This window comes from Aythya ferina (assembly GCF_964211825.1).
Source record: "Aythya ferina genome assembly, chromosome: 10".
Classification (NCBI taxonomy): domain Eukaryota; kingdom Metazoa; phylum Chordata; class Aves; order Anseriformes; family Anatidae; genus Aythya; species Aythya ferina.
This window is the reverse complement of record NC_140306.1, coordinates 14,803,567-14,817,287: the sequence shown is the minus strand read 5'-3', so window position 1 is coordinate 14,817,287 and position 13,721 is coordinate 14,803,567. Positions and strand designations below refer to the sequence as shown.

The following is a 13,721-nucleotide window of genomic DNA, read 5'->3' as shown; positions in this document are numbered from 1 at the left end:
GACTAGCCTGCAAGTCAAGGAAACACTAAAAAAAAAAAATCCAGCAACTGTTTCTTGGCTCACATGTAGATGTTCATTTGCTGGCCTGCCCACATGGTGCACGGTCAGAGGGATGTTGAAACTTTAAAAAAACCTGCAGTGCTTGTGGACTGAACTTGAGGAGAATATGTAGGCACGTGCCAAGTCAAACCTCTCTATGTGTCTGGGGGACCTGAACTGGAGAATTATTTACATAATTTGAATTGTTTTACAAAAATAGACGTTTCTGGGTTTGGCGTTGGAAAAGATCTCCTGTGTAATTGCATGAGAGTCTAGCACGGTTGATCTGGAAAGGAAATGGGACTATAAGGTTGCCTTAAGGAGCTCTAGTGCTCTGTTTGTACTCTCTGCATTTTCGGGTAAAAGGGGGATGATATTTTCATCTCTGGTGCAAATTTGATGCTTAAAGAGTTGAATTTTTAAGTAATTGGCTAACCTGGAAGTATTGAGACAGCAGTATAATATAGAGATGGCAGCTGAGGATGAAGGTCAGTTTGACCTGTCTCTCTCCTCCCAAGTGAATCTTTCTGAAAAATCAGAGACTCGTAGGTCTGCAGTTCTTTGACCCTCGTGGTTGGCCTTGTGTGTCTCACTAGAAGGAAAGTAGCTAGCTTTGTATTGGGCTTTCTGCTTCATGCTGGTTTCTCATGGAGAATGAATTCATTCTAAAATTTAAATAACAGTCTTGGTGGCTGGCCAAGGAGCTGAAACTAAGTGTTAAGTGGGGCAAATTTTTGTTGTCTTGTGTTTTTCCCTCAGTGCTGTCTTTGTTTGGGACAAAACTGCTCAGGTTTGAATTTGGGAACAGGTTTAGTCAAAAAGTACTGAAATATCAGTCAGAATAATCTGATTTCCTGAGTCTTTGTTTTCAAAGTGCCCATTTTGCTTCTAAATTTGTGGCTTTAACTGAAGCCACTCTCCCTGCTTCCCTGCAGCAGAAGTCCTTGGTAGCTGGACTGCAGAAGCAGCAAATGCCCCTGGGATGTAAAGGGGGCTGTAGAGAGAAAAGACCTAGAGTTACGTGAGCAAATCTTGAATAGCTTTCTCAGACTCCAATCCAAGCAGGGCCAAACCAAACTGCTCGCTGATTCTGATTAGAATTTTGAGCTTTGAGCTCAAAGGAAATGTGAGTAGCAGGTCTATTTTTCCAGCTCCATGTATGGTTCTCCCTAAGGCTTCTGAAATTAGGACTAGGCCGCAGGAAAGCACTAAAGCTAGCTACTTCAGTGTGTAAATTATTTATTCTGCTTACAGAAAAGCTGATTCTCTCCAGTAAGTTGCTTGCCCTATTTTTAAGCCACAGGGGTGCTCTGAACCATGTGCTTCTCCGAGTCTGGCATCAGAGGTCCCTGAGGAGCAAACGCTGTGTGAAGCATGGGCCTGGTGTCACCACAGTGCCTCGGGCTACACCGTGCCATGCCAGGGAGCTGCCAGTGGTGGCATCTGTCATGGAGCAGTTCTGTGCTGTCTGCTCTGGCACCTGCGTTCATGAGAACAAGTGCATCCTCAGCCTGCATAAATGTTGGCCTTTAACCTCAGAGATCTGACCCAAACTCACCAGAAGCTGCTGAGTTTCCCAGGGTTTTCTGTGAGTGTTAGAGCTGGCTCTTATTAACTGCAGGCTGGGACAAGCGTTGGCTGAAGTCACCGTGGTGGTGGAAGCTGGATGGCCCCATGCATCTAGGCTTTGTAAGGGTCTCTTGCTGTGCAGAGCAGTCTCTTCTGCAGCTGGGGACACCTTGCAGGCTGTGTTGGATGACAAATTTTCCCCATCTGAACAATTTTGTCACCCTGTGCCAGCAGTTTTTGTCAGATGGCTTTTGTTCGTGGTGCCTCTGTTGAGGAGGATTTGGTGCAAATTGAACAAAAAGATGAAAGTCCAAGGGGCAAGGAATTGTGCAGTCCCATCTCCTCTTCCAGGTACCCGTGGGCTCCTTCCCCTGCGTTCATCTGCCTGGATTTCTGGTGGGTCCCGGAGACAAAACCCATTCCTGGCTGAGTGCTGAATAACCGATGGAGGTGTGGGGGAAGGATTTATTTATGCAGATGCCTTTCTTCCTGCTTTTTACTGCAGTCAGTCTTGGTCTCCTGTGGCAGCTTAGGTTTAAACATCTGGTGCTGAGAGTTATGGGGAAATGTGAGTCTCCCATACAGCCAGCCAGCTTTACTGTGTTTGCATAAATGTCCATATAATGTGTTCTGTTTAAGCCCAAAATAATGCCTCGAATTACTCAATGTATTTTGTTCATACACAGCCTTTTAATTGAAAGCTGTATTAGTATTATAGCCCAGGTCTTCGTATCTTGATGACTGTGCTCCATCCTTGTGAGCTGGTGGCTCTCCAAGAGCTGGAGCTGCACGATCAGCAGCCACCCTGATCCAAGCGCTTGCGTTTGGCAGAGGCGCAGCCTGTTTCTAAAATTGTCTCAGAGATCCTTTTGCATGGGTTTGCGTCTCCCAGGCGGACTAGCCGGGTGGTATTTTATATGGTGTGATTGTTTGTTTAGCTAATGAAGTAGGAAAAAACAGAGAGCTGAGATCCTTGGCTCTATGCACCAGCTGTCAACAGGCAGCCCTGGGAGCAGAGGAGTGAGGACCTAGCAGCCAGGGCACTGAACTGGGGCTCCAAGGGATGGTTTTGATTCCTGACTCAACAAAGCTGTGGACGAAATGCCGAAAAGGATGCCTCAGCACAAAAGGAGGAGGGAGATGCTGGGAGCTGCATGCTTTCCCTGGTTATCTCACAGGGAGGAAGCGCCGTGATGGTGCGTGCTGGAGCCCAGCTTTTGTCTGCTGCTGCCTGCCCAGAGCGAGCGTGACCTACTTCTGCAAACATTTCCAGAGACTCCCTCCTGGAAGAACTTGCCCAGAGAAGTGTGGTTTCCCTCCCTTGTGGCTTGTGCCCTACCACGTAATTCGAGGCTGTTCCTTTAGTTGTTTTTTATCTGTTGCTGAGGGAGCTAGTGAGAAACTCCTGCCTGGAGGAGCTCTGCTGGAGAGCAGAAAGCACAAGGAAAACAATAAAATGTCTTCCTGCATCCCCCTCTTAGTTTGCTGGTTTGACTTCCAAGTGCAGGCTGCCATCATTGCCACATGGAGCAGCCACATGAAAAGCACCACTAAACAGTTCTGAGTTTCTCAACAAGAAACACAGCAGCTAAATATATTTAATCTGTGGGTATTGTTCATCTTGGCTTTAATTTCCTGTTCTCAAAAGGTTTAGGAATTTAAACCCATGAGTCATTACTGAAGCTGTTAATGCTTGGAGCCTTTTTCAGAAATGGAGATAAAGGAACTGATGTTAATACCAGTTTAGCATGAAATCAGCCAGAAGAGCTCTGTGAGAAGTTCACTGCCATCCTGGAGACATTGCTTGGTCTCTTACCATCTTGAAAGCTGCCAAGAAGCAGGTAGGTGGATGAGATCATTCCCCCTGAGGTGAATAGGATGCTTCCCACTTAAAACTTTTATTTAAAAAAAAAAAAAAGTCTGGCAAGTTATGGGCTTCATCATCCCCATCTGGAGACTTCTAGAGCACAGTACTGTTCCTTTGTTTCTAAAAATTGCAGCATCAATTCAAGCAGTGATTTCTCAGCATGTAGTCATGAGATTTCTCTGGGGCTGGAGGTCATGCACTCACTCACAGTGAATAAAAGATTGGAAGAAAACTTTCCCTGGTTCAGTCTAGTTGGACCTTCAGGTTTCTGCTTGTATATTAGTGGTCCTGATACATTTTCCTAAAGTCCTGATGGTAACAGGCTCCCACATACCCCAGAACCAAGGTCTGGCCATGAGAAGTTTCAGTGGAGGATGTGGCTTCCATTGCTTTGGAAACTGAACAGGATTTAGGATAGATCAGGTCATTCATCTTCTTTCAAGAGCCTGGTTTAGCTGCAAGAGCACAAGAAGCTGCCTTTGACTCTTCTAGGATTGAACTAAAGGCCAAAACAAAGTCCAGGAAAACTTCAGAAAGATCCTAACTAATGACTCGTAATCAGAAGTGAAATAAAAACTGTGTAGGAACTGGTATTTGTTTTCCTGCCAATTTGGTTTTAATTCCAGGATGTCATAGAAGCAAATACTTCCAGATTGGAAGTGGCTTCTGGAGGTCATCTAGCCTAATCCTCACAACAAAGTCAACTGCCTTCTTGGGAATGTTGATAGACATGACTACACAGGAGGAAGAAGCTGCCTCCTCTCTTCTTGTTTGGGTGGCACTTTTGGGTAGCACAGAGGCAGAGACCTACAAAGCAGCTGCAGGACCTAGGAGCTCCAGAGAGATGGAAGACACTTGGAAAGAACAAGCTTGGTCTTCTTAGCAGGCTTGATCTAATGACTTGTGCCTTCTTGTGTGACACTACATCCATCTGTGTAAGTTAATTTCGTTAACTTCATTAGGCAAACACAAAGCAGCAGCAACCCAGTGAAATGAGAGCAAGGAAGGGGTTGTTGCAGTAGGAATAGGTTCATCAGCTGCATCCCAAGCAGCATTGAAAATTTCAGCTGGTTGGGCCATGGAGGCACCTTGTTGTCCTCCCAAGTTGGGCAGCAAAAGTCAGAAGCAGACAAGAGGCTGAGGGTAGGACAGAGCTCAGTTCCCCTGGGCTGCAGTTCCTGTGATGCTGAGAATGGGGGATGAGGGGTTGCAGGGAGATGCCATCCTGTGTGTGTTTGTGCTCTGAGTTCTTGCTGTTGAACAAGCATGTGGTGGAAGGAAGGGGAACAGCAGTGTGTTGTGGCAGCTTGGGACGTGCTCCATCAGGCACAGCTGCAGCCATTTCCCATCAGATTTCATGTCAGGTGTTGCGGGGGGAGAGCTTGCAGCAAAGAGCTTTTACCTAAGGCCCTGCAAGCCCATTTGGGGCAGTTTGGCTTTGCTCTGAACCTGCAAAGCACTGAAGCATGCTTATTCCCTTCCTGCCTCTATTCTCCATCATCAGATCAAGTCTCTGAGGCTGCAGCCCGTGATTGCATCTCTTCCTTCCACACAGCACTCTGGAGCCACTCCTGCTCCTGGAACAAGCTTTCACAGAGCCAGCAAGAGTCAGGTTGTGTCTGAGTCTCTGGGGCTGTCTCTCCGTTTGTTTAATGATGCGCAGCAGCCTCATCTCCGACTTTGCACCCTCAGGACAACAATCTGCTCTGATGTTCAGGCCAGCCAGTTATTCTTCTGAGATGAGACTGTGGCTGGTGCACTATAGGTTGGAGATAGTTTTAAAATTATTCTTCTGCCTTGCATTGTGGCTCAAAGTGCTGCTCTGAGATCTGCAGGAGACAGAAAGCTTGCATGAGTGTCCTTGCTTGTTTTTCACTGAAGTAATAGGCAGGCCTCAAAATCTGGGTACCTTGGCATGATCTGCTGGGGAGGATACCAGCTTGAAGGTTGGGAGCAGAGGACCTTTACCAAGCTCTGCTGCTTGTTTCATGGGCAGCAGCCTCAGCCAAGCACCTTTATTTTCCTGTTCTTTCCTCCCTGTTGGCATAGCAGGAACTGTTCAGATCCTTTGTGTTAAGAGGGCACGAACACTCACGGTGCTGCTGTTCTGTAAAGCTGAATGTAGGTTCACGATGATGGTGATGGCAGCAGCATTTGTTCTTAAAAGCTTGTTAGGCAGTTTTGTGAAGCACTAAGTGGTGAATGGCTTGCTGTGTTTGCTGAGCAATCCAGAAGCACCAGTTTCAGTAACTACGGGTGGCAAAACAGACCACCTGGGGCAGCTCTGGAGTTTTCATGCATCCCCTGAATGCAATGTGGATAATAGAGAAAGGAAAAAAAAATCCTGCTTTAGGGAAGACAGACCTCAGGAGGGTGCTGGCTTCAAAATCCTTCTTTGCTCCCTGCCTGGTTCCCTGCCTTTCCTGGGACAGAGCTGCGTGGTGGCTGGGTGCGCCGGCCAGGTTGCCCAAGGGGTGAACAGCAGTGACGATCTTGCCGATGAGTGAAACACCTCCCAGGAAAACTGGGATGTCCCTAGGGTGTGCTTTGGTTTTAGTGGCCCATTGAATACAGGGTATGAGGAAAACTTGTGTTTTTCCCCTAAAACCCCAGGGCATATTTCCCAGGGCATGCTGCCCTGCGTTTGCTGTCTTCAAGCCTCTGGGGAGAGGCTTCGGTACAACATGTTCTCCTGGTTTGTTCTTGCCTGCATTCAGGCAAGGGGCTCAATTCCAATGAGACAAGGTTAAAACCTGCTGAAACCAGGTGAATTGTAAGAGGGATTTTTTTGTGTGCTTTAGTGGGTTCCACCGAGTAGGAGCTGAATTATTTTTTTTAAATGGAAGTGGGCGGGTGTTCAGTACAAATGTGAGCATTTTTAAGATGCTTCCTGTTGGGCACCCTTTAAAAATTGGCAAGCTAACTGATGATAAAAGTCTGGGCTGCTGTGGTCTGTACCTGCTGTACCCTTGTGAAGGGGGAGAGCCCTCAGAGCTGCAGAAGGCAGGACCGTGTTTGCGGCAGTGCCTTGCAGGGGGAAGGGCTGCAGATGTGTGGGGGTCCTTCCATTTCCATAGCACAGCATCTTCTGGGGCTTATCCACAGGCAGACTATGCAATAAGCCTTTTCAAATTCCTCCATTTGCATCGCAGTGGTAGCAGAACAAGGCAATTATCCCCGTTATAAAAATCTCCCTCTGCTCTGCCTTATTCAGGGGTGTTCAGGAAATCTGGCTCTCCCCTGCTCTCCTTTTCTCCTAAAGCAGCATGTCGCATCTTTCTCTTGCCCCAGCAGATGGATTTGGGTTATTGTTTGCCCAGGGTTATTGCTGCTACCTGCTCTTTCAGCAGGAACCCCCCCACACACAGAGGAGAACAAAGCCCGCGGATTCCCAAGGTCTCCATTGATGCAGAAGGCACCGAGCGGAATGTGAAAGAGATGACAAGTGCAGCGCGATCCTCCTCCTTCCCTCCCCTTCCCTCACCCTCTGATTCAAGGAGCAGGGGCTGGTTTGTGAATGAGGAGCTGAAACTCATTCAGACAGAACGAAAAACCGATAAAGGCTGCTTGCAAGCCGAAGTCAGCCACGAAAAGGTAGCGGTTCTCAGGAGGGGGCTTAATTCTAAATGATTCATCGGTGCGTGACAGATGGAAGGGACTAATAAAATATTACAGGCTTGCAGAGCTTTGATCTTCCTGCTCTTTCTTTCTTTTTCCCAAGGGTGCAGGCTGTGCTGTCGAAATGAATAGGGCGGAAATCTCATTTGGAAAAGGCTACTCTGGCGGCAGGGCTTGTGGAGAGGAGGTCAGGAGTCCCGGTGCAGCAGTGTTCTTTGGTGCTTGCTGGATTTTAGCCCTGGTGCATTTCTTTAGCCTTTGTAGCACCTGCTGCCCTTCCCATTGCACCGATGGCAACCTGCTTTTAGGTCATCTGGAGCAGGGCTGGGGTGAGAACAGCCACTTCACAGCATTGCGTTTCTTTCTGGAGGCTTGGGACTACGTGCAAGAAAGAGTAAAATGTATTTCTAGGTCAAGTGCGTGTCTTCCTAATTTCTGTTCCAACTGCAGCAGCTCTCGGGGACCTAGCAGCCTTGAGCTGGGGCTCTCAGCAGCCACCAGCTTTGAATTTATTTTTGTCTTACCGTGACTAATCTTTAGGCTGAATACATTGAAGTTTTGTCTCTGTGGCTGTGATGAAGAGCAATTTGTTTTCTTTATAGAGAAGTTGTTACTGTAAAAGCCCCAGCCCCAGAGCTTTAATGGAAAGAGCAAAAGCATTGGTAGCGTGCTGAGTGGCCTCCCTGATTTCAGGTCATCTGTCTGCTGTTGTCTGTCAGTCTGGCTGCCACTGAACAAACAGAGGAAAGTTAGCAATTCACATTATTTCTGCAAAGGATTGAACTGTGATTTATATGCATGTATATATATTTCCTTAACAAGACATGTTTGTGAGTGCCCCTCTCCTGCAATAGCATTTCTTTGCTAAATCGTCGGGTCTGGCATCTTTCCTAAGCCTCCTGCCATCCCCATGAGCCGTATCTAAGCAGCTGTCCCCTGCCTCACCTTACCCTGCTCACCTACTGATCTCCCAGGCTTTGCAGCAGCAGCTTCTGCCTTGGCCACTCCTGCCAGCCTCTGCATGCATCTTGGTTGCTGCTCATTGCCTCCTTTTGCTAGTTACCCCCTGCAGAAGTGAGTGTTCTTCCCCTGCAGGGATGGAGTTGTGCTGCCCCATGTGTGGCGGCATGGGGCTTGGCTCTGCAGGTCTCTCTCCTCCCCAGCTTCTGGTCATCATCCTTGACCCATCTGGTGTTCAGCTTTTGTGCTTGTGGTGTTCAGTCTTCTGTGGTGCAGTGCAAGAGGGCTATTTCTCTTCTTTGACAAAGCACATAATGCTTCCATATGTATTTATTTAATGGAAACATAGGTGGCTTTTGTCTCCTCGCTGAGGTTTATTGATCTGGAGCTACAGAAGAAATAGCCGGAGTCTGTTAGTGGAAATGGGAGTTGTATGAAAACGGTGTGAGCACTGTTGCGTTCATATAAAGATTGTCAGAAGCTTGCAGAAATGTGGCACAAGAAAGAGGTAAGGGTGAGGGATTTGTTTAATGGCAGCAGCTCAGGACCTCCCCTGGGCCTGTCTGCTCCACACACAGCATTTCACTTGTTTGGCCACGAATTCATTAAACTCCTCACCTGGTCCCATAGGCACTCAGTCACCATAGCTGGGGGGCCTCTGGAATAGGGTGCAGCAGCAAAGCTGCAAATATGCAGCTATGGGGTAATTTCTGGCTGCATCACGGATCCTACATGTCTGGCTTTGTTTTAGCAGAAAGCCCATAGTTCCTGCGTGTTTATCATGTGAGTGGTTTTTCAAGCTCATTATTCCCTTGCTGAGCAGCAGGGAGGGAAGACTGACTGCCAAAAGCTGGTACAGAAGTGATGGCTGTGACCCTCAATGGAAGCGAGTGGGGAGCTGGGCAGGGAGATGCCTGCGGGAGTTGGGACAGGTTGGCCTTCTGTCTTTGTGGTGCTTAATGCTTAGAAAAATGGAAAACTGCAACTTAAAAACAAACAAAAAAACCCCTGCTCTTCCGTCCTTTAAATTTAAAAGCAAACTAGGGAGGGGAAGGAGGACTGGCAGAGACATCAGTGCAGATTGAATGCTTAAACTAAGACTTTATTTTTTTTTTTAACTTGGTTTGCCAAAAACTCTTAGTAAGACTTTTTTCACTGATCTTGGACAGGAGAACATTGCAAAATACCACGTTCCCCTCAGATGATAACATTGTTTCCTGCCCTACTCTAATACCAGCCATGCAGTCCTTTTGCCTCAATTCCTGGGACTGCTTTACTCAGATGTTTGCCTTCTCCACTGGGCTGGACTCTGACGCTTCCTACTGGTTTGGGGGATTGGCTGAAACCACTCCAAGCCTGGAGACAGCACAGCCCAAATGCTTGCTTGCTGCTCTGGAGCTAAATCTGTATTCCCAGCTGATACTCCTCACCGTATCCCACCCGTTCACCTCCAGAGAGCCAGCTGACAGATAAAAATCCAGCCAACTGGATCTATAATCGCCACATGGAAGCAGCAAGATAAGCCATATCCTTCAGTTATTACCCTGAAAGCATGACTGGGCTCTGGAGTTCAGCTTGTCACAGATAATGAGGTTACTTCTGCAGACAGATTGGCTTTGACTACCATAAATTGGTGTTGGTTTCTGTACACCATTCAGAGACCCCCCAGCCTGAGAAAGGCAGTTGGCTGTGTTCAGAGCAGATGTACTTGCTTGGAGACCTGTGGTGCCCATCTGACGGATGGGGTGAGCAGCTATCTGCTAGTGAGCAGCCAATGTGCACCTGCTCAGCCTACAGGTTCCAAAATCCATCGGGCAAGCTGGGTCTTGGTTTGGCATTAAAAAAAGCCCATGACAGACCAAAGCACACTGAGCCTCCCTGGGCATGCTGTGGTGACCCTAGTGCCCTGCTGGCCACCTTCATCAGGTGGTGGTGTGGAGCCTGCATGGGGTCTCCTAGTCCTGTCCACTTGGACAGCTTCTTGTCAGTGGTTTCAGGCTGAAGTGGTCTGTGAAGGGACAGAGATGAAGGACAAGTGTAGCCAATGCCACAGCAGGATGGGTGCCTTCCCCTCTCCCAGCCCTGCGACTCATCTCACAGAGGAGAACTGAACTTCGCAGGACCAAACCAGGGGCCCATCCTGCCTACTCTGCTGTGTCTGTGGTCCTGAGTCTGGGGCTGGGGGAGCACTGTCCTTGCAGGTTTCTGTCATATGGTGCACATCAGCCTGGTATGCTGTTTACTAGCTCATCTGTTCCAAAAATGTTACATGGGGGAAAAGCTCTTGGCCAGGCTGATGTTGAACTTTCCAGACTCTGTTCCATTGGGGTTTTGTTGCTTGTAACTGTTAGCATGTTTTTTTGTGTGTGTGCGCATGCTTTTTTTCCTTGAATCCAGGCCTCTGCAACCTTAATTTGCTGACTGGGAATGTAAGCTTGCTTGAAACGCGACAGTTTTGATGGGGAAATGTAAGCAATGGATGTGGTGACTAGGGATGCTCAGGAGAAGTATTTTCTGTCTGTGGAAAATTTCAAGAGTTGATGTCTCTGTCTTGTTTTGAGATTGTATCCAGGTTCAGGAAAAACTTCCTCCCCAAACCACCCAACAACAAACAAACAAGAAATCTCAGCTCCTTTTCCCTATCTTCACTTTAAATAAAAACCTAAACTCTATTTATACCTCTTCCTTTAAACACAGATTTTATAAATACCCCGAAGTATTCCTGGTGACTCATTTCAGAAATGTCAAAACAAGCATTTTGGAACTTTTTTTTGGTTAATGTTTAAGAAAAGTGTTTTGGTACATTTGTTGGATGATGGTTTTGTTTAAAATAGGAGGTTTCTTTGCCTGTCTGTCTGGTAGATCTGCAGCAGGTTGTGGGGACAGCTGAGTGCAGGGGCCACAGCAGCCCACATGGTGGCTGTGAGGCTTGTGGTGGCCACAGGGCTCCCAGGAGGTAATGGAGAAGGGGACTGAAAGCTTTGTCTGTAGCGTAGACCTTGATCTGGGCTTGGAGGAATGAACTTGCTCTGAAGCTACTGCTGCAGAAACACTTCCCATCCCTTCTGCACCTACCCAAACCTAGCAGCAACCATCCCCAGCGGTAGGCGTCTCACTGGCCTTGCATGGGGCAGCACTGGGTGCCATCTGGCCCTGTGCTGGTTGGGGCTCCTGCCTGTAATTTACACAAGGAAATGGAGATAACAGCAGGCTTGTGAGAAACACAAGTCACTTTGGGTCTAAAGGGAAGTCTATTAGAGGTGACTTGTCTGGGCTCACCCTGGGCTGTGCAGTAGGCCTGTAGTGTAGCCACATTCACTGCCTCTAATTTTAGGCGCCCAACCCAAGCTCAGTGGATCCTCCAGCCTGGGTTCATCAACTTCAGTCATACTCAGCTTGCAATCCTGCAGCTCAAGGGGCATACAGAAGGACTGCAGACTCCTGATGGTCCCTGCCACAGTGAGAGCTGCCTTCTCTTGCTTCAGAGGGGGATCCCTCACCATAAATGTTGAGATGCATTGGCAAAGTGTGCAGTGAGCCACTGTGAAATAACGGCACTCAGGATGGTTTGGAGGTTGTTTTCCAAAAGATGAAGTGGGACCATGGGTGGGACTGTTGGTTGGTGTGCATGGTGCCTGTCACAGCATTCTCCTGGTGAAGCTGACAGCCCATGGCTTGGACAGGTACACTCTTTGCTGGGTTAAAAACTAGCTGGATGGCCAGGCCCAGAGAGTAGTGGTGAAATCCAGCTGGCCACCAGTCATGAGTGGTGTTCCCCAGGGGCTGGTGTTGGGGCCCATCCTCTTTAATATCTTTGCTGATGATTTGGATGAGGGAATGGAGTGCACCCTTAGTGAGTTTTCAGCTGACACCAGGCTGGGGAGAAGCGTTGATGTGCTGGAGGGTAGGAAGGTTCTGCAGAGGGACCTGGACAGGATGGGTCGATGGGCAGAGGGCAATGGGATGAGGTTCAACAAGGCCAAGTGCCGGGTCCTGCACTTTGGCCACAACAACCCCATGCAATGCTACAGGTTTGGGGCAGAGTGGCTGGAAAGCTGTGCAGAGGAAAAGGCTCTGGGGGTGCTGGTTGATACTCACCTGAACACGAGCCAGCAGTGTGCCCAGGTGGCCAAGAAGGCCAACGGCATCCTGGCTGTGTCAGGAGTAGTGCAGCCAGCACACTAGGGAGGTGATCGTCCCCCTGTGCTCTGCTCTGGTGAGGCCATGTCTCGAGTGCTGGGTTCAGCTTTGGGCCCCCTGCTGCAAGGACATCGAGGCTCTGGAGTGTGTCTAAAGAAGGGCTACAAAGCTGGTTCAGGGCCTGGGACACAAGTCCTATGGGGAGTAGCTGAGGGCACTGGGGGTGTTTGGTCTGGAGAAGAGGAGGCTCAGGGCAGACCTCATTGCTCTCTACAGCTCCCTGAAAGGAAGGTGTGGGGAGCTGGGGGTCGGCCTCTTCTTACAGGTAACTAGAGATAGGACTAGAGGGAATGGCCTCAAGTTGTGCCAGGGGAGGTTCAGGTTGGAGATGAGGATGCATTTCTTCTCAGAAAGAGCAGTCAGGCATTGGAATGAGTTGCCCGGGGAGATGGTGGAGTCACCGTCCCTGGGGGTGTTTAAGGAAAGGTTGGACGTGGTGCTTGGGGACATGGTTTAGTGGGTGACAGTAATAGTAGGGTGATGGCTGGACCAGATGATCTTTGAGGTGTTTCCAACGTTAATGATTCTATCATTCTTCAAGAGTGGAGGCAGTCTCCCTTGGGTAGTAGGATGCTCCAGAGGTGTGCAGTAGTCAGCTGAAGAGGGAGAAGCTGATGCCAGCTGGTGTACAGCATGTATGATGCTTTATCCTTCAGTCCTTGTGGTCTTACATACATATATTCAGATACATACAATATTTGGTTGGGTGGAAAGGTTATCACTCTTCTTCTATTTTTTAAACCTAAGGAATAGGCCGATCCCATACATAGTTACATACATAGTTGTATCTGAAAACCTAAAAATACATGAATGAAAATGCGACATGCTGACTTTTTTTTTTTTTTAACCACCTCTTTCACAGCAGATCATGAGAGTAATTACAGGATGGCTGAGCCATCCTGTTTCGTTTTTCTCATGGACCAAAATAATTTTGAGAGCCAGTGTGAGGTGTCCATAGAAAGCTATTTCCTGCAATCAGCTACTGTATCCCATAGTTTTGGCTGAGTTAGGAGCCTGTTATGTGGTGTTGGTCTCTCTCATCTTTTAATCATGGCTGTAAAATGTGAAAGTGCAAAATTAGACTTGTTTCAGAATAATTGGCTGTGATTAAATAGCTGCTGCCTCTCAGTAGAAGGTAACTGTGGTCATTACACTCTCTGGTGCTGCTTCTGCTTTGTGATGAGGGCCAGGTCCCCATCCCCTCCTTAAAAAGTATCAAATTGAGGGCTTTTGGTTTTTATATCAGCCCTCATACTGGAATCTGGTCCACCCCCAGGTGATGAGAACTCCAAGAGTAACTATTAGGCATGGAAGGTCCTATTGCGTGCTTTTGTTTGTTTGCATTTGCAGTTTAAAATGCATGCAAAGACACAGCGGGGTGCTGTGTCTCCTGGATGGAGGACTGGAGAGGTTCCCATGCTGCTGAGCAAACCTCGTGGCTAACTTGGAGCACCCACATCTTGTCCTG

At 48.1% G+C, this 13,721-nt stretch overlaps 1 long non-coding RNA gene across 1 annotated transcript in view; it reads left to right on the top strand.

The window, feature by feature from the left end:
* Nucleotides 1-13,721, top strand: part of LOC311442057 — a 253,673-nt gene that overhangs the window by 116,619 nt on the left and 123,333 nt on the right. The window lies entirely within an intron of this gene.